The sequence below is a fragment of the Bos grunniens genome, chromosome 26 (genome assembly GCF_055505025.1).
Source record: "Bos grunniens cultivar Pamir isolate PY7600 chromosome 26, Bosgru_T2T1.0, whole genome shotgun sequence".
In the NCBI taxonomy this organism is placed as follows: Eukaryota; Metazoa; Chordata; class Mammalia; order Artiodactyla; family Bovidae; genus Bos; species Bos grunniens.
Window position 1 is genome coordinate 13,348,238 of NC_141190.1, and position 25,272 is coordinate 13,373,509.

General features: G+C 42.1%; 2 long non-coding RNA genes across 6 annotated transcripts in view; one reads left to right on the plus strand and one right to left on the minus strand.

Moving 5' to 3' along the window:
* The window catches only part of LOC147344036 (uncharacterized), a 131,509-nt gene extending 115,951 nt beyond the window's left edge, over positions 1–15,558 (minus strand). For 2 of the 4 annotated variants that reach the window (XR_015155628.1, XR_015155627.1), the window contains exon 1: positions 15,046–15,467. This is a non-coding gene — a long non-coding RNA (uncharacterized LOC147344036). Of the gene's footprint in view, positions 1–15,045 lie in introns of all 4 variants that reach the window. The other 2 variants (XR_015155626.1, XR_015155625.1) reach the window with 2 other exon arrangements.
* LOC147344037 (uncharacterized) lies at positions 13,664–16,217 on the plus strand. Of its 2 annotated transcripts, none has more exons than XR_015155629.1 (2): positions 13,664–13,949; positions 16,108–16,217. It is a non-coding gene; the product is annotated as an uncharacterized LOC147344037 (long non-coding RNA). The 2 variants fall into 2 exon arrangements; XR_015155630.1 differs by lacking the exon at positions 13,664–13,949 and adding an exon at positions 15,558–15,995.
* The last annotated feature ends 9,055 nt before the right edge of the window (positions 16,218–25,272 follow it).

Genomic DNA, 25,272 nt, shown 5'->3' on the forward strand with positions numbered 1-25,272 from the left:
AAAAGTTCCTGATGCTGGGAAAGATTGAGGGCAGAAGGAGAAGAGGGCATCAGGATGAGATGGCTGGATGTCATCACTGATGCAAGGGACATGAATTCGGAAAACTTTGGGAGGTGGTGAGGGACAGGGAGGCCTGGCATGCTGCAGTCCATGGGATCACAAAGAGTCGGACACAACTGGGTGACTGAACAACAACAACGTCTCTAAAAACAAAACCCCACAGTTCCATTATCTCACCTTAAAAAGTAACAGTAGTGTCCTAATATATACATCCAACTTAAAACTTTCCTATTTCAAACTTTGTTTTTTTTTCATGTGCATTTATTTATTTGAGTCAGCATCCAGATACTGTTCATATATTGTAAATGGCTATATGTCTTTAAAGTCTCTTAATTTACAGGTTCCCTGCTCCATCTTTTTTTCCCTCCTCTTACTCACTCTCTCTCTGCAGTTTACATGTTAAAGAAACATATGTTTGTCCTGTAGTGTTTCCCACACCTGGATTTTCCTTGTGCTTACTCGCTCAATCATGTCCAACTGTTTGTGACCCCATGGACTTTAGCCTGCCAGGCTCCTCTGTCCATGGGGATTCTCCAGGCAAGAATATTAGAGTGGGTTTCCATGCCCTCCTTGAAGGGATCTTCCCAATCCAGGGATCACAACCAGATCTCCTGCATTGCAGGGGGATTCTTTACCATCTGAGACACCAGGGAAGCCCCTAGATTTTGTTTAGGGGCCAGGTATCATTTAATACATTCCTCAGTTCCCTACATTTCCCATAAATTGGGAATTATATGTAGAGATCTGAACAAGTTCAGTTGTCTTGCAGAAACTGCTTCATGGATAGTGTATAATTCTAACGGGAGGCATTTTGTGATGCTAATAGCCCTGGATAATCATTGCATGAATGATTTCATTAATTCATTAGGGATATGGTAGTCTAATTCTATCATTCTTTCTTCATTTATTAATACTAGCTGGAATACCTGTATAAGGGCAATCTTTTCTTCATGGGTACATTCTAATTCTCTCATGTCTTCTCTATGTAGTAAACTGGGTATTTCTATAAAGTTAATACTTTTTTAACTTCAACTCTTTTTTCCCCATGGGGTTGAAATTGTGTAGGAAAAAAGGAGATAAATGTTTAATGCATGCTAAGTAGCTTCAGTTGTATCCAACTCTTTACAACCCTATGGACCATAGCCTGCCAGCCTCTTCTGTCCATGGGATTCTCCATGCATACTGGAATGGGTTGCCATGCCCTCCTCCAGGGACTCATCCCAAATGTTTAATGCTTTCCTTTTATTTATCAGTTCTCAAAATAATGATTTCTCCCTATCATTCTCCAAAAGTAACTCCCAATTTTTTGTATCATTATGATCTCATGCATTTAAACATATTTGATGTTTCAATTAAATTGCACTTATTCTTGTTAATGCTCAATTTATCCCATCTTTGACCAGTGGGAGGCAATTCAAGTTGATCCTTATAACCATTTGGTACATCTCCAGCAGTCCTTCATAGCTTCCATGTTGTCTGGTTTGACAAGAGATTTAGGGCTTATGTGATTTTGCTAAATAGAACCAAATCCTCTTCATACCATTTTGCATCACCCTATTCCACTCCCTAACAGTACATGAGTGCTGGTTTCTCCACAGTCTCACCAAGAACAGTATTGAGTCAAACTTGAATTTTTGCAAATCTGATAGGTGGGAAGTGGTATCTTGAAAGAATGCTAGTTTTAATTTGCGTTTATCACTGTGAGTAAGACTGATCATCTTTTCATATGGTTAGAAAACATTTGCTGTGAGCTGTCTGTATCCTGGTCCATTTTGCAAAAAGCTCCTGGTAATCTGTGGTTTCTTTGCAAGACTATGTTAAGCCTGTGTTCACTTTGTAAAGTCAGGTGGATTTCAACTTAGAGAAGCCTAGAGCAGCAGCATTTCAATGTGATTCCAGAGGGAAACTCTTCTGTCAGCAAGTCATCCTCTCAGGAATGTCCACCAGGTAGAGTGGACATTGCTCAGCATGCTTCAGCCTCTTATCTCTGGACTCACCCAACTGTATCTGACCCCACCCCCGCTCTCCAAGCAGGAAGCCCTCCTTGTCAGGGTTCTCCAGCCTCAGGCCTGGAAATGCCCCCAAATCTAAGTTCTAATAGGCAGCTGGGAGGCCTCAGACTATATGTCAATCTAAGCCTGACCAGAGAATGCTAACTAAATAAAACCAACATTTAGATGGCCATTTGACTTCTTATATTTGCATGGATTGCACTTCTTATATTTCACTGGAGCTGAACGCAGAGGGGAGGATGAGCTATTGGCTTCCTAGATGTCACAGATGGTAAGTTTAGCTGGGCAAATCTAATCAACCAAATGTACTTAACTAGAAGAAAGACTGAAAAGAAAGTGAATGGTCAGCCTAAAACCCCATGTAGACTTCGTAAATCCTGTGGAGAATTTGTTTAAAATGCAGGTTATAGGACCTCTCCCTTTAGATTTTGATTGTGGAAAATCTGGGATGACATCTGGGCATTTGAATATTTAAGTTCCCCAGTGAATTTAGATGCAGGTATTTTGAGACCAGACTTTGAGAAACTGTGACCTAGAAGATAAAAGGCCGGGATTTAAAGCACCTAGAGTTGCTGGGGTCATCCAAGCACTGCCAGGTGTATAGTCGTTCTGTGTTGGCTGCATCCCTGCTGTGAATGATGTAGCAAACCACCCTTGTTCCGACTGTGGGCTCATCTACAACCTGCAGCCCACATTTCTACTCCCCTTGTCACTTACCTGCAGGGAGCCAACCTACAGATCTACTGACGTTTGGGCTCTGCTCCATCACAGCTGTCTTTCTCATCATAAACCAATATATTGGCATTCTCTTTTATTTTTATGATTTTGCTCACTATGGGTCACTCCTGAAAGCAGAGCTTCTCCACTTGTGGCCCTGATGAAAACTGTTCTTGGCATTACAGAAACACAGGCTTACTGTCAGCTGATCACTCTCCTCGCGAACCAACAGGTCCAGAAGAATGTTCAGAACAGTAACTTCCTGCCCCAACCATCTGCTGTAATCCCAACAGCATCTATCCTGCTCAGAGCTCCGCCCCCACCCGGCCTTTGTTCTCATCTCCCAGGGCCACCCACGACTTCACCCTCTCCCAGGGCCGTAGGGAGTCCCTCCCTTTACGAGTGCTTTTGACTCCCCACCACCTCTTGTCTTTCAAATTCCTCTCCTCCTCCTCTCTGATCTCTCTTCCCCTCATGGCTTTGGGTCTCCATTGTCAATCATTCAAATCTATCTGCTTTTCTGTTTTTTTCCCACCTGGCAGGATGGAGCTACTGAGTTTCCAGTGTCTGCTGGTGGCGGAATCCGGTTGACAAAAGACCCCTTTCTGTCATCCTGCTTAGCGCATGCCCTATCCAGAGGAGCTGGCTGCATGCCAGACCACAGCGGGAGGGGGAGGGGGGAAAACAGCCGCCCACAAGGTTAAAGCCAGACGCTCAATTCACTCCAGTGAGTGTCACCCTGTGCTGTGTCTTGGCAGCCAGCTGGCTTTCCTGGGTGATGTAGCACTGTGAATCCTCTGAACCACATGCATTAGCATTCACACTGCATCCCCAGTCAAGGGAAAGAGCAGAAGGAAGGCTAAACTAGATTAGACCAATCTGCCTTCACTGGCAGTCCTGGGCTCTTAATAGTGGCAGTGATTTACAGGTTGCCCTTTGAGCTATTTACCTCAATAGATTAGGGACAGGCCCTGAGCAGCTTCTTTTCTTTACTCACCTGTTATTTAAGCCTCTCCTTTGTTCCCTCTATCGAATTGGTCATCATGTCCTGCCAATTTCGGTTGCTACCGTTACTGTTCTAATTGTTCTCATCCTCATTATCTCATAGCCTGGCCCCTGAGAGGGTCTGATTTCTGTGTTGTCTTCTCTCAGCCCCACTAAAGCACTTCTTCCTGGCTTTCTTCACCTCACTTGCTGGCTCAGAACCTATGAGGACAATTAGATCCAGGCGCCCCTTCCGAGGTCTCAACAACCTAGCTCCACCGGACATCCTCCCTCCAGCGTACCCTCCTCTCGGCATGCTGGCCCCAGCTTGGTCCAGTGTCCCAAGGCTTCACCCTCATACCTGCCTGCCATGCCCTCACTTGTACTCTTTGCAAAATTCTACCTCTTTTTAATATGCAAACCTCAAACCTCGCTGTTTCAAGTGGGCAGCTGGGACGCAGTGAGAAAGCACTGGGCATGGTGTCACAGGTCCCAGCTTTCCAGCTTTGAGACCACTTCCCGGCCATGTGACCTTAAGGCAGGGAACTGATATTTTCTGAACTGCAGTGTTAATAGCTAATAATCATACTTTACAGGGTTTTTGTGCTTTCAACCAGTTTGTTAACCTGAATTTGATGAGGGAGAAACAGGAAATGGTTTTATTTTCTCCAGCTCCTATCGTCCACCATGTTATATCACCTCTCCATTCCTGGCTGTTAAACAACAGGTTCAAATTAACTTACAAGGACAAGTTTCACTTTCAAATATTAAAAAATCCCATCCAATTCAAATATACTTCCCTGGTGTCACAGTGGTAAAGAATCTGCCTGCAATGCAGGAGACACAGGTTCGACCCCTGGGTCAGAAAGATCCCCTGGAAAAGGAAATGGCAACCCACTCCAGTATTCTTGCCTGGGAAATCCCATGGACAGAGGAAGCTGGCAGGCTACAGTCTAAGGAGTTGCAGAGTTGGAGACAACTGAGTGACTAAACAACAACAATCCAAATACAGATCTAAAAGCTTCTCCCCCACCCACCTCTTCCCACCAACTCAGCTTGACTCATGGCTCAGGAACCTTTTCACTCCCTATTTCTCTTCCCCTCCTCTTTTGCCTGCTTCTAGGTCTTCTAGAGTCAGGACAGGAGGAAAGAGAAACAGAAGGAAAGTGGCAAAGTCTTCACTTACCTGGCTCTCTCTTAAGACATCTGTGCCCTCTGTCACAACAGAAGACTAAAGCCTGGCTCTTGTGTGGGGTGCCAATGTGTGGATTCTTTGAAGATTCCTCAAGGACCCCTGAAATTCACAGGCCTCTATGGCAGGGGATACATTACCTGCCACTGGCTTCAGCATCACATACCCCCTCATCTTTTTATGTGGATATCTCTCCTTGACAAGAAGGCCTTTTCATTTCAAGGGTTCCATTAGGATGGAAGGAGCCCACTTTTCTTCCCCAGTATCTAGTTGGCCCTGAAAAACCTTGTGTTTCTCTGCCCTACCTGTACCAAGCACACATATTGCCACCTCCATGTTTTCTCTTGTACCCCTGCCCTTGTGGGTGACTGCAATCTAGCCCCACCTTCAGACTCTCCAAGCAAAATGCAGCTCAGTCAGCAGCCAGCTGGGACAGGAGACCCCGTCTCCTCTTGTTGCAGCACCCCAATCATTCTTGGCTCACATCTCATGGAGCTTAGGAGGGGGTGGAGCACAGAACTTAGCTCTAGGTCAACAAGTCAGTAACTCTTCTTCTGTTATGACATTTTCAGCCCTCTCTCTCTTCCAGCCTTCTCTTTACAGAGACCATGGATGGGTAATGGCTGGGAGGGATGAAACACCAGTTTGGCAGCCTCTCAGCTAGTCTTGCAGGGATGTGTCTGACAACTCCAGTTTAAAATGTGGGACTAATAAAAAAGAATGAAATACTGCCATTGGCAGCAACATAAATGGACCCAGAGAATGTAGCACTTTCAGTGAAAGAAGTCAGAGAAAGACAAAATACTATATGATATCACTTATATGTGGAATCTAAAAAAGGACAGGAATGTATATTCAAAACAGAAACATATTCAAAAATAAACGTGTGGTTAACAAAGGGGAGAGGGCGGGAGGGGGGACAAATTAGGGAGACAGGATTAACAGATACAGACTACTATATATAAAATAGATAAGCATCAAGGATTTACTTTATATATGGAATTATACTCATTATCTTATAATAATATATACAATTTATATTGGGTTGACCAAAAAATTCATTCGGGTTTTCTGTAACATCTTATGGGGAAACTCAAACCAATTTTTTGACCAACCCTACATACCTTGTATAATGGAGTATAATCTGCAAAAGTACTGAACCACTATGCTGTACACCCGAAACTACGACAATAATGTAAATCAACTTACACAATTTTTTAAATATAAATTATCATCCATTGTACCGAGATTTGCAGGCCTCAGGAGAAGTCCCTTTGAATATCCATCTTATGTGGAATAAAGCAAAGAATGTCAAATTCTCTATACAGACTCTGGCATAATATACACTCTACAATGGTCATTGCGACGTGCCTGTGCTCTAAGAATGGTAGAAACGGTATAAACATATGAAGTATTCTGATGCTGGTGCTCTGTCAACTCGGTGCAGTATTTGTTATCTATGCACTGTAAAATGAGATCTATTATATGCCATATTTTTCAATTATATATATGCATGGGGCTTCCCAGGTGGCTCAGTGGTAAAAAGAATTCACCAGCCAATGCAGGCATCACAGGAGACATGGGTTTGATCCCTGGTCGGACAGATCCCCTGGAGGAGGAAATGGCAACCCACTTCAATATGCTTGCCTGGAGAATCCCGTGGACAGAGAAGCCTGGTGGGCTACAGTCCATGGGGTTGCAAAGAGCTGGACACAACTGAGCACACACACATGCATATATATGCACTGAATTTTTAATTAGAATGTAAACTTCTTGAAAGCAAATAGTTTTTTCTCTATTCCCCATAACATCAGAAATGGGGTGGGGCATATCATGATGGTTTAATATTGTTGATTCATTTATTCTCTCACTTTTTCTTGCTTGATCTTCAATAGTATTCAATTGAGAATTATATTTTCCTTCCGTGATTTTCTTATTGTTTTGTGGGTACAATTTGCTATAGCAAGGAAGTTGTAAACTTGCTGAGTGTAAGTGTCAAAAAATTTGCTTCTTTGCCATCTCCTGTTCAAACTAATTTAAAGGTGAATAGAAAGGAATGGCAGAGAAGGCAATGGCACCCCACTCCAGTACTCTTGCCTGGAAAATCCCATGGACAGAGGAGCCTGGAAGGCTGCAGTCCATGGGGTCACTGAGGGTCAGATACCACTGAGCGACTTCACTTTCACTTTTCACTTTCATGCATTGGAGAAGGAAATGGCAACCCACTCCAGTGTTCTTGCCTGGAGAATCCCAGGGACGGGGGAGCCTAGTGGGCTGCCATCTATGGGGTCGCACAGAGTCGGACACGACTGAAATGACTTAGCAGCAGCAGCAGAAAGGAATGGACACAAGTTGCAGGAAAAATGTGAGTCCTCATGAGTATATTGGATTGAATATAGAGTTAGGTCATTAGTGATTTTCTGAAGAATAGTTTAAGTCTTGGAGATTCTTACCCAGGATATCAGACTAGTTGAAGATAGGGATTGTAAGCCAAGAGCAGCAAGTCTAGATCAGACTTAAAGGGAAAGAGAGAAGAGTGCTTTCTGAAAAAATTGGGTCAAAGATGGAGAGGGGCTTTGAGCAAGTCTCTAGGTCAAAAGAAGACATGATGTGGTCTGTCTTGGAGGTGACAAGGGGACCAGCATTGAGAGCCTAAGCATTAGACTGGTATAGAACAGATATTCTCATCTGGGGGTGATTCTGCCCCTCAGGGGACATTTAACACTGGCTGGAGACTTTCTTGATTGTTGTGACAGGGGAACTATTGGCATCTAGTGAGTAGTGTTCAAGCACACTGCTAAGCATCCTGCAATGCAAAGGACAGCCAGCCCACTTTCCCTCAAATGGGAAAGAATTCTCTCACCCTAAGTGTCCATAGGACCAAGGATGAGAAAGTGAAAGTCTCTCAGTCGTGTCCGACTCTGCGACCCCATCGACTATACAGTCCATGGAATTCTCCAGGCCAGCCTTTCCCTTCTTCAGGGGATCTTCCCAACCCAGGGATAGAACCTAGGTCTCCCTCATTGCTGGTGGATTCTTTACCAACTGAGCCACCAGGGAAGCCCAAGAATACTGGAGTGGGTAGCCTATCCCTTCTCCAGCAGATGTTCCTGACCCAGGAATCAAACTGGGGTCTCCTGCATTGCAGGCGGATTCTCTACCAACTGAGCTATGAGGGAAGCTCCTCAAGGATGAGAAACCTGAGCCTAGAAAGAGGCCAAATATGAGTATGAAACAGACACCCATTAAAACCAACACAGGTCAAAATCGGGGGTTATTGATGGGATTCAAGGAAATTTCCCAGAACCTGAGTTTAGAGGTACAGCCTCATAGGAACTGGAAAGTGATTTGGAAGACATTCCCTGCCTTGTGCTTACTTTGGGGTCTCAGCTCTCTGCTCACCACCTGACCCCCTCCTTCCACTTTCTGCTTGCCCAGCATGCAGTTTGTGGTTCAAGTCTGTATAGAGATATGAATTGAAATCTTTGTGCCTTTTCACTTTTCAAAGGGAGACCCAGGATGGCCAGTCCTGGCCATTGAAAGGTGTAGCTTTGAGTCAGACTACAATCAGCTATGGCCAGAGGGCAAGATCCTATCCACCACCCACTCAGCAGAACCATGGCAGGCAATGCAAGAAGAGGAAAAATAAAAACAAAATTCAGGCAGAGGGAAGCAAAATGTAAGGAGTTCAAAGCACGTGACCTGAAATCTTGATAAACAGATGGCCAGGTCACCTGCCATGAGTGGGCACTCTGAGAAGAGCTTGCAAAAATGCTTCCCTTTGCTTCGGGGCAGGTGTCAGTTATCAATTTGGTGGTGGTGATTTAATCACTAAGTCTTGTCCAACTTTTGCAAACCCATGTTCTGTAGCCTGCCAGGCTCCTCTGTCCATGGAATTTTCCAGGCAAGAATACTGGAGTGGGTTGTCATTTCCTTCTCCAGGAGATCTTCTCAACCCAGGGATTCAACCTGGGTCTCCTGCACTGCAGGTGGATTTTTTTACCAACTGAGCCAACAGGGAAGCCCATTATCAATTTATTGCCTCTCAATTACAAATACACTCTTTGTTACCTGCTTTCTGAAAATGCAGATGGATCCTTTGCCCAAAGGACAGTGTTAGGCTTTATCAGCATGGTACACTGGGGAGACTTGGAGGAAGAGGCTTTCCTTTCGCGCGCGCGCGAGTGTGTGTGTGTGTGTGTGTGTGTGTGTGTGTGTGTGTGTGTGTGTGTTTATACTATAGCCATAATACAAAGCCGTAGAGGCTGTGAAGTGTTGAACATTACTGGTGCTCCACCTCAGCTAAGTGCCCAGAAATGTAGTCCCTTGCAAACTTGCAGCCCTGGCCTGGTGACCACCTCACTGTGGCCCTCCTGACATAACTCAGCTTGTAATTTACACAGACATACCCACCCACCCACATACATTGTGTTAGACATAAGTAAATGACATCCATGGGATATGAGTGTGTTAGCAATGATCATCTCTACTTGGAATTATGGGTAATTCTTATTTCATTATTACATCTATGTCAGGAATTGAGGCCACAGAAGAGTTATGAATTCTCAAATTTTCAAAGATAATCTGCCTTCTCCTATCTTTTAGAAAGAGAAAATCCCCCAAGTAAAACTTGTATATGTCAGTAGGTTAATTTCCCTCAGCACAGAAATGCTAAGTTGAGCTCTTATGTTGTTTTGGACTCCATGAAATACACAGAAGTGGAACAGTCACTTCATGTTTGCTATTTACCTACTATTTACCTTGCAATGACCACCCACCTGGAAGGATATTGTACATAGAAAAATATAACTTTTATTTCTTTCTCAAAACTTGGGAGGTAGGAGGAGAAATTAAAAGGAATGTGGAATGCAAGCAAATAGGAGTAATTATATGTGCAAAATCATTCTTTGAGGGTATTTCATTTTTGCCCTTGCAAATTATGTTCTGGAACCACACAGGATGATTGGCATATACCCCGGATCTATACCTTAATTGACTCATTGATTTTGGTGTTCCTCGAAGGAAAGACTCAGGAGAGAGAGGGAAGTGGTATATTAGGAATGAGGGTTGCCTTTGTAACAGCAATTCTCCTAAAATTCTTGTTAAGCCCAAACTCTCTGCCCTCTTTTCTGTGAGTTAGAAATGTTTGTCTTTAACGCCAAAATAAATTTATTCTTTGGCATTTAAGAGAAATACCCAAGTAACTTAATCTCAATGTGTTAAATCAATTTCAATTTCTGGAAAGTGAAGGAGTATGTACATGTGTGTGTGTGTGTGTGTGTGTATAAACCCCTTTCCAAGTCTCTTGGATTGTATTGACACCATTGTTATTTCTTGAGAATAGATTTTTCCGAAGTCGCCCACTCATATTTTGAAACTTGCCAGGATTTGAAATAATTTGGTGCTAAAATTATCCTTGGAGAAAAAGTTCTACACACCAAACGTTCACCCCAAAAAAGGACTCTAAAATGCAAATGTTTGGTTGTTTCTGCCAGGAATCAAGGTTAGAGAAGAAGAGACTGCATCCGTGCCCAAGTTAGGGAGGCGAAAAAATCTGCTCTGTTATCTCACAGCACTCCATCGCCACCGTGGCTTGGAAGCATATTTATCACACTGCTGTGGTGCTCACTTACCTCACTTCTGGCATTCTGATTTTTGCAAGGTCAGTTGTGTCTGACTCTTTTGAAACCCCATGGACTGTAGCCCACCAGGCTCAGGATTTTCCAGGCAAGAGTACTGGAGTGGGTTGCCATTTCCATCCCCAGGGGATCTTCCCGACCCAGGGATTGAACCTATGTCTCCTGCATTGGCGAGCTGATTCTTTACCACTGAGCCACCTGGCAAGCCCAAGCACTCCCTTTGAGAATAAGCAAAGGGAGAAGTGAATCTATGATGTCCACATGCACTGAAGAGCTGGGTTGCATGGATAGGATGGGCAAATGCAGAGTGAATAAATGAGCCCTATTGTTAGCAAAGCATCTTTTGCTACTTTTTAAGGTAGTTTTTGTCATCTAGAAAATGCACACGTTTAAGGAAAAATATTGATACATCACAGGACTATCTATGTATATAAAACAGTATTGGCACCATGACTCCATGGACAAATATCATTACTATGATTAGGGTTAGAGAAATTGGTGACTTAATTTTCTTTCATTTTTAACTGGAACATGGCTAAGTTATTTTGGAGAGTGGTAATGGTTTGTCTAAGAAACTTCAGTTACCTGGGCTACAAAGCCTATTCATCTCCCAGCACCACATCGACCATACACATAAATATGACCAAATGTGACAGCCTAGAAGATTTATTTGATTACAAATGTGGACTTCATCATCTAACCTCAATAATTTGTGTTCCCTCTTTCTGGAAAAGTCCCACTCCAGCACCCTTCTCTACCACCCTCGTTCTTTCTCAACCCCTCACCCCCCATGCGTATTTCCTTTCATTATTCACAAGAGAAACTCTGTATTCTTTCCAACTCGCTTTACCTCCCCCTCTTACTCCAAGAACCAACTTAAATTAAGTGCCCTTCTTCTGTGCTCCTTTAAAACCTTCCACCTGCATTACAGCACCTTTCAAACTGGTTTTCTTATCAGCCTCACCCTACCTGGCTGAAGGGGCTTCTGGAGGGCAGGGATTAAGTGCTTTACTCTCAGCATTTCATTTGGCACAGGGCAGATTCTCAGTCAACTGTGGGTGAGAGATGTTAAGATGAACTTCCTCACAGGGTTGGCCAAGGATTCAATGAGATGAGGCTTATGAGATTGAGTGTCAAATGGTAAGGTGCTTTCTGGATGTTAGGTAGTTCTGGCAAAATGGAAAAACGTAAGTTATTACACTGTGCTCAGGTTTAAGTAGAAGTTTGGGGCAGCATATGTTTGTTACAATGAATGAAGGGTGTTGGGAAAGGACTGAATCTTTACTGGTCACTTTCTGTTGGCCAAGTAAACTTTTCATGTATTCTTATTAATTCCTCCAGCAATCCTGGAGGTAGATGTTCATACCTCCATTTTACAGATGAGGAAACTGAAGCTCAGAAAGACCAAGATATTTGCAATATCACACAGCTAGTACATGGTAGAGCCAAGATTTTTTCCCAATCTGTCTGCCTTCAGAACCCAAGTTTGCCCCCTACAGGATGCTGCTTTTGCAGAGGAAAGAATCTTGGGTCATAGATTACAATCACACCTCCATCCCTCCACCCTTCCACAGACCTGGGAAGGGGGTGTGGAATGGACATCAGGAGAATTGCCTAAGGCATGCATCTCAGTGGCAGAGCTGGGGATGGTCCAGGACTCTGCACAATTGTGGACTAGAAGTCCAGAAGCCAGAAAGGTGCTAATCTTCTGCACAGCAAAAGGCAAAAGATATTCCCACAATGTCAGTCAGTAAATACACTGGAATTGGAGTCTGACAGTTACTTGTATTTTTCAAACTCTGATTTTTTTCTTCCAGCAAATTAAGGAACATAGGAATTTTTAAAGGGATGGTAAAAGAAAGTCAGTATTATATATCCAGGAAGGGGAAGATGGAAACTAGACTGTATGTCAAAACAGTGATCTGTATTATCATTGTGTATTTTCTAATTTACATTTATTATAAATTTATATATTATAAAACTGTATTTTGTATCATATGTAATTTATTGTTCGGATCATGCTAGAGCAGAATCTTGACTCCAATATAAATATCTATTTGATTAGTTTGTCCCAATCTTTCTAATATACAAAATGCAGTAAGTTTGTGAAGTCTTTTGCGGGGATTCAGGATTATAACAACAGGATGAAGCAAGTTTGAATCTCACGTGAAAGGCACCTGACTGTCACCTGAACACATTATGCATTTTAATAGTTAATAAAGGACTAACTTCCTTTACTCGGGCTGCTCCGTCAGTCTTGAAGCCACACACACACACACACACACACACACACACACACCTGGGAAACTCCTATGAATTTTTAAGGTGTTGCGTAACTGTTAATTTGTTTGAAAAGCCCTTCCAGACACACTTAACAGGGAATTAGTTGCTTTCCCATCTGCGCACTCACAGGTCTTTGTACGCACTTCTCTGTTAGTTCCTCTTCACACTATGCTATGGTTAAATACCTCTACTGTCAGGCCAAGAAATAAGCAAGAGCATAAACTGTGTCTTAAATGTCTCAGTCTTCTCAGAACCTACCGCAATGCTAAGTATACAACAGATGCTCAATAAACATTGAATAAAACTAAACAGAAATGTTTATTGCACGTACACCCTCATGATACCACTAGAGGGCAATGTAACCAAGAGAACTGTGCACCACCAATGCAGTGCCAGGATGAGTAAGAAAAGCAGCTTTTTAAAAAATGTATATTATTTCCCAGATGTTCTTTGTATTTTTTGCCATGTCTTTTACTCAATCCTGTATTTAGGTTTGAGGAAACATTCCACAAATTTAGAAAGAACGCTAAACAGAGGCTAAGTGCCAGAGTGCAGAGACTGGGGATTACAGCTCTCTGACCTGGGGGAGAAGAAACTACCAATTACAGGTGTGACTGGAGATGTTCTTCCTTCCTCTCAGATATAAAGCAGTTATTTAATACTAGAGCTGGATCTCTTCACGTTTTAAAATGCTTGATCCTCCATATTAACCTCAGTGTAAAGTTCAGCATCAGTGCATTCAAGAGAAAACTGAGGGGCAAAGAATACATACAAGGAGCACATATGGGTCACGTGCTGCGAAAATACAAATGGAGAGCAACCTTCAGTCTAATAAATACTTCCTGCCTGTTTATTTCTGAGGTACATCAGCTCTACAGCTGGTTTTACTTCTGTTTAGATATCAAACCATAGATGGGGCAAGAATTCAAGGGGCAAGTTTCTCGTGAAACACCTCTTCTGTAGAATGTGAATAAACTTCAGAGCAAAGTCCACTCAGTGGTCACTGCTATAACGCCAGATGATGCTTCCTCCAGGAAACACTGCTGCCCCTTCCAGCTTCAGGTAAGCTCATCACCTATTTCCTTCCATGGTTCTCTGTGCTCCCCTGATAACTCCCCTCACATCTCCCTCGTGCTGTATTTATGTGAGTGCAAGCCTTTGCTCCCCTCCTACACCAGAATTCCTCCAGGATCATAGTACGTTTGTTCATCCTCATAAGCCAAAGAGTATCTATTAATATTGTACATATAGTTGGTGTTTGGTAAAGTTTAATTAAACTGAATGGAATTGAGTTCGTGTTCCAATAACTGTGAATCTGAAGCCTGTTTTTTCAGCCTGTTCCCACTTTCTCTTCACACAGCTGATTTAGCAGTAGCACTTATCAGTTTTAAATTTGGAAAGATTTTTGGTTGATTAAAAAACTTCTTAGCATAAACATTTAGAGCCAATACCACAATTTAGCTAACAGTTACAGACTTATTTAATCCAACTAATTACCCTCATCTATATGTCTAGAGGTGGGGTGTGGACAAACATGTTTTCATCAAAACAGATTAATAACTAATGTCCTTTTTATTGCTTTCCCCTGTCCATGAAGCCTATGATTTGAGTGATCTGTCGATCTAACTTCATTTACATAGAAGTTTATCATTATTATCTCTCTAATGTGTTCAAAACACAAGTAATTGGCAACAGTTGAATAATTGATGTTATAATACCAACTTGATATAATCCTGGCCCAAGTCATTTGTTTGTTTTTTTGAAAAACACTTATTAAGTGCCCATTGGGTACCAGCTTCTATTCTTGGGGATAATGGTGAAAAAGAAAGAAAACACTCCTGCCCAAGTGGTGCTTATATTCTAGTGGGGCTAGAAACAGAGAAAGTTGATGGTTATCAAGATCAAGTATATCTGTACAGCAGTATTTGATAATAAATGTATGATGATGTAAACTTTTCAAAATTTAAAATAGCTTGTGGTTTCACACTGCTTCCTGTGTCTAGAGACCTTCTTGGCCCAGGGAACTGGTGCACCAGATACACTGAATTTCCTTCTACCTTAAGTAGTCTGGTCACATTTTTCCTGACTCTATCAGTTTTCTATCGCAATGTAAAAAAATATCACAAACTTAGAGGTGTAAGGCAACACCCAAACTCACAGTTCTGTAGGGCAGAGGTCCAGGCTGGCTTGGCTGCATTCCCTGGTTGGCTGGGCTGTCTTCTTAGGGCCTGGCAAGGCTGAGGTCAGGTGTCAGCCTTGTGTGGAGGCTCTGAGGAGATCCCACTTTTAAACTAATTCAAGCTATTGGCAGAATTCAATTCTTCGCAGTTGTAGGCCTGAGGTCACTGTTTCCTGGCTGGCAGTCACTGTGACCACTCTCATAGCTCCTTTAGGATGCTTACATTCCTTCTCATGTTCTCTTCTACAATCATGGCCAGCAATGGCGCACCACATCCTGCTCACGCTTTGAATCTCTACAACGTTTGCTGCTGCTCAGAGAAAGCCCTCGGCTTTTCGGGGCCTGTGTGATTAGATGAGGTCCACCTAGAGAACCCTTGTCTTAAGGTCAGCTGTACTACATTAACACAATCATGGGAGAGAGCACGCCTCATATTCACAGGGGCTGGGATTAGGGTGGGACATTTGGGGGGAGCATTTCAGAAAGCCTACCTACTCCACTGACCAGTGGGAATTTCTGCTTCAAGTAATCAGTCTTTCAGAGACCTTTGTTGCCAGACAGAAAGATTTCAGACCTGTGCCACAGATAAGGTTTTTAGAATCATATAGGATTATTTTATTTAATCAAAGGAAAGTCTTTTAGAAGTGCATGTTGAAATTTTATAGAAACTCTTTTAAGATTTTTTTGGTCCCTTTTTCTTCATGTCCTTTCCTTAGAAAATATCTATTTAGGAAACTGACAGGTAATCACAGGTTCAATGAGTACCTTCAAGTAAAAGATATATTAATGAGTTGTCATTTATAGAAATCTTTTTATGGCTAGTCCTCCAAAGTATATTAATAAATGATACAATTTTCTTCTGTCCATTTTGGATCTACCATTCATTAAATTTTAGTATCTCAGTATTTCATCAACAGAATAGAAATATGGTGAGTTGATGTAACAGGGAAAAAAAACTTTATATTCTAATAGAAATTAATCACTAAAGGGATGTTGCCTTTAAGCTTAAATTATACATAATGGCCTGTCTCTGCTTCCCAGGTAATGAACATTAAGTTAAAATACTCTTGTTTAGCTGACAAGAAAGCTCCTGACCAGGCTCACCTGTGAATGACTGCAGGGAGGAAGAAATGAACACTTCCCCACCTGAAGCTGATGGGACCCAGGAAATGTTTGAGTTTACGCTCTCCTCTTTTAGTAATAAAGGAGCCTGAATTCTAACTCAGGCAAGATGGTTCTTTGGGACACGAGTCCACTATCTTCTCGGTCTGCTGGCTTTCCAAATAAAGTCACTGTTCCTTGACCCAGCATCTCATCTCTTAATTTAGTGGCCAGTCATTTAATAAGCAGTATGAACTTGGACTCAGTAACAATATCTGAAAGGGCAAGATGATGATAAGAGTTCATATAAATTTTATGCAGCATTTTTTACTTCAATGGAGTTGAAGTGTAAAGGAACTTTTAGCTTTGTTTAAATGTTCTGATCTGTTGACTATTTATGGTGACAGTTCAATTTTCACTAAGTAATGATCACTTAAAACTCTTTTTCTCCACTTCACCACATAAGAGGAATAACAATGGTTGTTGTGGTTGCAGTGAAATCATTTCTTACGCTAGCAGAGCAGGAAAATGTATGATTTTAAGTTTCAGAAACATTTATCCTTGACAGATGCATTATGGACAAATGAGTCAAACCTTCAAAATACAACTCATTAAATGTAATTTAGTTAAACATTTTTGTATTAACCTACATATTGTGGCTCAGCTGGTAAAGAATCCGCCTGCAATGCAGGAGACTTGGGTTCGATCCTTGGTTTAGGAAGATCCCCTGGAGAAAGGAAAGGCTACCCACTCCAGTACTTTGGTCTGGAGAATTCCATGGACTATATGGTCCATGGGGTTGCAAAGAGACACAGCTGAGCAACTTTCATTACATTACATATTTTCCTTAGGGATTTTTAAAACTAAGCTAATGATGCAATCACCTCTACTCTGAAAATGATACCTATCCAATTGTATTAGACTAGGTCCATCACCACCTACTTTAAAATCACTTGCAGTAACTTGTTTAAAATGAGGATTCCTGTGGCCATGTCAGTTACAATAGCTAGGACTTATATCACTGCAAGTAATGACAACAACTTAACAAAAAAACAAACAAAAACACCACACACACAGCTGTTTCTTAAGAGAAACAAAAGTTAATGAGCCAAAGGAATTAAGTGGCTCATCAATGTCATTAAACATTTGGTCCCATTTTCTCCTTCCTCTCTGCACTCCATGGTGTCAGCTTCATTCTGCAGAGTGGTATCCCTAACTCCCTGGAAACTTGCTTCCTATACCACATCTTGGAAGGGAGGAGGTTGTTCCTGCAAGTTGTCTATGTAAGGACGTGCTGCTGCTGCTGCTGCTGTTAAGTCACTTCAGTCGTGTCTGACTCTGTGCGACCCCATAGACAGCAGCCCACCAGGCTCCCCTGTCCCTGGGATTCTCCAGGCAAGAACACTGGAGTGGGTTACCATGTCCTTCTCCAATGCATGAAAGTGAAAAGGGAAAGTTAAGTCGCTCAGTCGTGTCCGACCCTCAGAGACCCCATGGACTGCAGCCTACCAGGCTCCTCCATCCATGGGATTTTCCAGGCAAGAGTACTGGAGTGGGATGCCATTGCCTTCTCCAATGTAAGGACGTGTCCTCCCCTAAAAGTTCTCAGAACGCACTTCTTCACCTCACATTAGGTCATGGGCCCATTCCCAAGCCAAATACCGTGATGCAGAAGTGGAACTGTGCTGATGAACTCTGAGCAGTGTGTCCACCCACATGACCAGACATCGAGACATGGTCTCCTCAAGCACACTGGGTGGGGATGGGAAGTGTGCATTTACCAAAAGATGGGAAAATAGATATTGGGAAGACTCCACAACACCTACTCTACTTCCAAGACTGAACAGGCACACAGGTGGTACATTTACAAAAATTCTAGACATTTTAGAGTACATTTACAAAAATTCAGAATTTTTTTTACAAAAGTTGACTACATGTTGACTGCTTGCATGAAGGCCTACCCTTCCCCTGTTCCCACCTGAGGATTTTGCAATTTGACAGTCTTAATCTCTGGGTGAAGTCTGAAAATCTACATTTTAAAAACCTACCAAGAGAGTCGGCTACACATGAAAGTTTGAGGAACATGGCACTACACTGTAAACCTCCGGGGATAGTTTCATACTTTTGTATCCTGAGCACCCAAGTCCAATATGTTGCCTGCTGAATAGTAAGTGATCAGTAACACTGGCTAATTGATGACTGAATTATCAATTTTATCAACCAGATAAAGGTAGTCAAGTAACTGAGCAGGACCTGATGGGGCCTCCCCAGAATAAGTCCCTGCCAAGTCCTTGGGCTACCTTTGTCTGCAGAAAAATTTTAGTCAAAGAATAAATTGAGTCAGAGAAGTGAGAAGATGCAGAAAGAAAGGAAAACAATCAAGCAAGACAAAATAATAATACTTTAGCCATTAAACAAAGTCAAGGACCTTTAGTTAACCACAGATAATACTCTGAGCCATATCCTTTGAGCTGTTTTGCAGATACTGAAACCCCCACCAGGCGGAAGAAGTTCACTGTAAGCTACCCATAGGCACGTAGACCCCAGACCAGTTGAAACCAGAAGGTTGATGATGCTGACTCCCAATTATATCACCATCAACCAATCAGAAGAATGACAACGAGCTGATCACACACCCAAAACCCCTCTCCCTCACCCTGTCTTTATGAACCTTTCCCTGAAAGCTTGCAGGGAGTATGGGCCTTTTAAGCACTAGCTGCCTGGATTCCTTGCTTGGTGCACTACAAGAAAGCTATTCTTTTCTACTTCACCCAAAATTTGTGAGATTTAATCCAGCACTGGTATACAGAGGCTGAGTTCCAGCAACAGTCGGGAAGGCCTTCTAAAATTAAACCTTTCCATGGCACAGTTTCTACAGTGGGAGATAGCTGAGGGCATTGACATTCATCCTGCCTTTTCTGGGCTTATAGCCTGGTGTCCCATCTGCAGTGACAGACAAGAAAATACAACCTTCTAATAGAACTATCACAAAGCATCCAAAATCATCCTTAAAAATGGGTTTCCAAAAGAGGTTTGTAATCAGCATAAACATAAAAGCATATGAGTATTAACGTAGTTAAGGAACTTCTTTCATCTTGAACTTTTTACCGTGTTGCTTTTTTTTTTCCAAGTAGATGTTTTAGCGCCATTTAGCACTCTGTCACAAAGCAAAGCTCTTGCATGGTGAAAAGAAGGGTCAGATTTAAGAAACAATGGTTCATGATCATCAGAATGAATTAGTACAGACTCTCAAGCCAGGAGCTCCTTGACATTCTGGAAGGTGTCCTCATGCTAGCAATCCCATCATGGGGTCCCACTATCCTGTTGCTAATAAAGTGACTCGACTTCAGCTTCCTGTGAAGAAAACATGACAGAAATAGGGTCATTCCCAGGAAGGCTTAATGCCTCGCCTTTGATTTTGGAGGAAATTTACCATGTGAGTACATCCCCCGAATGCTAACACCTTCACCAAACTGACGGTGGCTTAGCATTCATGTTAGCATTAGTAGCTCAGTTGTGTCTGACTCTTTGTGACCCCATGGACTGTAGCCCACTAGGTTCCTCTGTCCATGGAATTTCCTAGGCAAGAACACTGGAATGAGTTGCCATTTCTTTCTCCAGGGGATCTTCCCAAACCAGGAATCAAACCTGGGTCTCTCACATCGCAGGCAGATTCTTTACCACCTGAGCCACTGGAATCCCAATTACATATTTGCCTGCCCTTCAGAAATAAACTGTAATACCTGACGTATTTAAATGTAAGATTTACTCAAATCTTTTGAGAATATCCTTTGATTCTCCCCTGATCAAAACATGACTGTAACATAATAACATTTGCAGAGCCTCAAAAAGCAGGGTCTCAGTGAAACATTAAACATTCGTCCATTAAAAAGTATTTGTTGAACCTGTGGGCCAGCAGTCTTCAAAAGGCTGGGGATCCTCTGTATCTGTCCTCAAAAACAACTAGCGGCAAGAGAAATTGTTAGCCGAAGATGCTGAACCTGGATTGCCATCTTAATAAAGGATGATTAATTCAGTATCTAGTAGGAAATGGCCTGTTAAGATGTCAAGCAAGAGGGAGGTGGTAGGTAAGCCCTCAGTAGCCATCCTTAATCATGGCTAAACCTATGCAGTTACAAAATCCGTGTATGTGTGTGTGTGTGAGTGAGTCACTGAATCATGTCTGACTCCTTTGTGACCCGATGGACTGTAGCCTGCCAGGCTCCTCTGTCCATAAGTGGTACACAGTAACAGGACATCAAAGGGAATAAAATGCACAACTGTCCCTGCCAGAAATATTTTTTGAGCAACTATTCTTTGTGCTTTGTGGGGAATAAAGAGATGAATCTGCACGGTTTACTGGGCGACTCCTTCATTTCCCCAGGTATAAAATGGGGACAAGTTGCTATTCTCTGGCAATATTAAAAGTGGGTTCCTAAGAAGAATCTATGAACCAGTCCTTGGAAAGTGTTTAGCAGATTCTTTGGTACCCAGCGAGAGCTCATTAATTGGATTTGTTAAAATGCTTCATAATTCAAAAGGCACTTCTGTACGTTTCCTCATTTTGCTTCACAACACCCATGCAAGGACCAGGAAACAAACTAAAGGACAGAGTGACTTTGCCATGACCGCAAAATAGTTAAAAATAGGAAAAACCAGAACTAAGAGCCAACTTTCACAAGTCTTAACTTTTCCCAGTATTTTGAGTTGAAATATAGAGGCATCTTTTCTAATTCCAAACAATAAAGTTTGTGCTTTTGTAAAGGTTACTACAATTTCCAAAAATCTTAGAATTAAGACAAGAGATTTTACTTTATTAGGATTGTGTCTTCATAACTGAAACAACATGTTTAACCTGTAGGGATTCAACCAATTAACTAGTTTGAGGATCAACTAAGAAAAAAAATTGTGGATTCATATGTGTGCAAGCTGAATATACAAGAAATGTGTTTAACCAAAATGAGAGAAAAACCACATATAGATAATTCAAGCTGGTGTATAAGCTCCCCAATTTCAAAAACATTCCAAATTCCTTCTGTCTGTCCACTAACCAAAATGAGAGAAAAACCACATATAGATAATTCAAGCTGGTGTATAAGCTCCCCAATTTCAAAAACATTCCAAATTCCTTCTGTCTGTCCACTACACTCCCCAGAGTCCTTTAACATTCATCCTCATGTTTGCAGACTCATGGTCATAAGATTATAGCACCACATCCACACATCGAACCCTCATTTCAAGCAGGACAAAGGTAGCAAAAACTTCCCCTAAACCATCCAGCTTACACCTCATTGGTCAGAATTATGTCAGATGCCCACCTTTAACTGCAAGGAAGTCCAAAAAAGAAACCCCTCTTAACTGTGCAGATTCCCAACCACATTAAAACCAGGTTCTGCTAGCAAGATAAAAGGAAAGAATGAATAGCAGTGTCTGCCATTCGGACTTGTTTTCATGCCTTCAACAACCTAAGGACATACAGAGCTTCTGTTAACTTAGACCCATGAAAACTTGAAATAGGTGAATCATATGTGGAATGCTTTTACTGTGCCGTTTATTGTTTTATTGGGATTTGTTTTTTTGTCTCCTGTGAGTGGAAAACAAATATAAAATTGGGATTAAGATTTAAAAGAGGTATAAATACAGGTACCTAGTTATCGTTATTTCTTTGGAAACATCTAAGGAGGGCATCCAAAACCAATTTGAAAACATACACGGATTTCAACTTTTACTGCCATTAACATTTTCTTCTCCACAGCAACAGACTAGGGTCATTTCCACACAGCACTAGGCTAAAACAAGATGCAGTCAAATGTAGTTTGTCTCATTTACTTCTGTGAAAATGCAAATTTCTGTGAAAATAGTAAAGAAAAGAACCCAACCACCACCTCCAAAAGAAACTGTTTAGTCTTTTAGGTTTAGCCTTTCAGAGCTCATTTAAACCTGTCCTCATTATTTTGGAAATGTTTGCTTGCATATATTCTGAAGAAGGAAATGAATGGTGGTGGTGGTTTGGTTGTTAATTCATGTCTGACGCTTGGAACCCCATGGACTGTAGCCTGCCAGGCTCCTCTGTCCATGGGATTTCCCAGGCAAAAATACTGGCGTGGGTTGCCATTTCCTCCTTCAAGGGACCTTCCTAACCCAGGTCTTATGCATTGCAGATTCTTCACCCCTGAGCCACCAGGGAAACCCTAAGATATAATAAAGTTAATTAATAAAGAATTTGGGAGCTGACTATTCTTTTAAAGTTCATATGTGACTCTAGAGCTGTGCTGTCCAATATGGTGGCCACTAGTCCCATTTGGTTACTCTAATATAAGTTAACTAAATGACCACAATTTAAAATTCAGTTTCTCGGTCACAATAATCCCATCTCAAGTACTCAGTAGCCACATGTGGCCAATGGCTACATACAGAACAGTACAGATAGAGAACATTTCCACCACAGCAGGAAGTTCTACTGGACCGTGCTAGAAAATCTAGACTTTTAAGAAGCAAAACCAGACAGAATCATCTAAATGAGTTCAGCTCAATAAAGACGATGCGAATGGAATTTTCAGTTCAGTTCAGTTCAGTTGCTCAGTCATGTCTGACTCTTTACAACCCGATGAACCGCAGCACGCCAGGCCTCCCTGTCCATCACCAACTCCCGGAGTCCACCCAAACCCATGTCCATCGAGTCGATAATGCCATCCAACCATCTCATCCTCTGTTGTCCCCTTCTCCTCCTGCCCTCAATCTTTCCCAGCATCAGGGTCTTTTCCAAGAATGGAATTTTACTCAACCATAAAAAAGAATGAAATAAACCTGGAGAAGGAAATGGCAACCCACTCCAGTATTCTTGCCTGGAAAAGTCCATGGACAGAATAGCGTGGCAGACAGTAGTACATGGGGTTACATGACTGAGCACACATGCATGAGGGCAGAGGGAGATGGGCTGGTAGCAATAAACTGGTAGAACTAAAAAAAAAAAAAAAATGAAATAAGGCCATCTGCAGCAACAGTGATCAACCTAGAGATTATCATATTAAGTGAAGTAAGTCAGAAAGACAAATATATGATATCACTTATATGTGGAATATTAAACATTATTCAAATGAACTTATTTACTAAACAAAAATAGACCCATAGACATAAGAAACAAACTTTGTTGTTGTTCAGTTGCTCAGTCATGTCCGACCCTTTGTGACCCCATGGACTGCAGCACACCAGGCCTCCGGGTTCATCACCAACTCCTGGAGCTTGCTCAAACTCGTGTCCATCAAGTAGGTGATGCCATCCAACCACCTCATCCTCTGCTGTCCCCTTCTCCTCCTGCCTTCAATCTTTCCCAGCATCAGGGTCTTTTCCAATGAGTCATCTCTTCACATCAGGTGGCCAAAGTATTGCAGCTTCAGCTTCAGCATCAGTCTTTCTAAAGAATATTCAGGACTGATTTCCTTTAGGATTGGCTGGTTTGATCTCCCTGTAGATCAAGGGACTCTCAAGAGACTTCTCCACCACAACTCAAAAGCATCAATTGTTCCTAGCCTTCTTTATTGGAGAAGGCAATGGCACCCCACTCCAGTACTCTTGCCTGGAAAATCCCATGGTTGGAGGAACCTGGTGGGCTGCAGTCCATGGGATCGCTAGGAGTTGGACACAACTGAGCGACTTCACTTTCACTTCTCACTTTCATGCATTGGAGAAGGAAATGGCAACCCACTCCAGTGTTCTTGCCTTGAGAATCCGGAGCCTGGTGGGCTACCGTCTGTGGGGTCGCACAGAGTCGGACACGACTGAAGCGACTTAGCAGCAGCAGCAGCAGCCTTCTTTATGGTCCAATTCTCACATCCATACATGACTATTGGAAAAACCATAGCTTTGACTGGACAGACCTTTGTTGGCAAAGTAATGATTCTGCTTTTTAATATGCTTTCTAGGATTGGCTGCAGTCACCATCTGCAGTGATTTGGAAGTCCAAGAAAATAAAGTCTGCCACTGTTTCCATTATTTCCCCATCTATTTGCCATGAAGTGATGGGACTGGATGCCATGATCTTCGTTTTTTGAATGTTGAGTTTTAAAACAGCTTTTTCACTCTCCTCTTACATTTTCATCAAGAGGCTCTTTAGTTCCTCTTCACTTTCTGCCATAAGGGTGGTGTCATCTGCATTATCTGAGGTTGTTGATATTTCTCCTTGCAATCTTGATTCCTGCTTCTGTTTCATCAAGCCCAGCATTTCTCATGATGTACTCGGAATATAAGTTAAATAAGCAGATGGACAATATACAGCCTTGGACAATATACTCCTTTCCCAATTTGGAACCATCTGTTGTTCCATGTCTGGTTCTAACTGTTGCTTCTTGACCTGCATACAGATTCCTCAGGAGGCAAGTAAGGTGGTCTGGTCTTCCCATCTCTTAAAGAATTTTCCAGTTTGTTGTGATCCACACAGTCAAAGTCTTTGGTGTAGTCAATAAAGCAGACGTTTTTCTGGAATTCTCTTGCTTTTTCCATGATCCAAGGGATGTTGGCAATTCAATCTATGGTTCCTCTGCCTTTTCTAAATCCACCTTGAACATCTAGGAAGTTCTCAATTCACATACTGTTGAAGCCTCACTTGGAGAATTTTGAGCTTTACTTTGCTAGCATGTGAAATGAGTGCAACTGTGAAGTAGTTTGAGCATTCTTTGGCATTGCCTTTCTTTGGGACTGGAATGAAAACTGACCTTTGCCAGTCCTGTGGCCACCGCTGGAAAGTTTTCCATATTTGCTGGCATAATGAGTGCAGCACTTTCACAGTATCATCTTTTAGGATTTGAAATAGCTCAGCTGGAATTCCATCAGTTCTGCTAGCTTTGTTCACAGTGATGCTTCCTAAGGCCCACTTGGTTTTGCACTCCAAGATGTCTGGCTATAGGTGAGGGATCACACCATTGTGGTTATCTGGGTCATCAAGATCTTTTTTTGTGTAGTTCTTCTGTGTATTCTTGCTACCTCTTCTTAGTATCTTCTGCTTCTGTTAGGTCCATACTGTTTCTGTCCTTTATTGTGCCCATCTTTGCATGAAATATTCCCTTCGTATCGCTAATTTTCTTGAAGAGATCTCTAGTCTTTCCCATT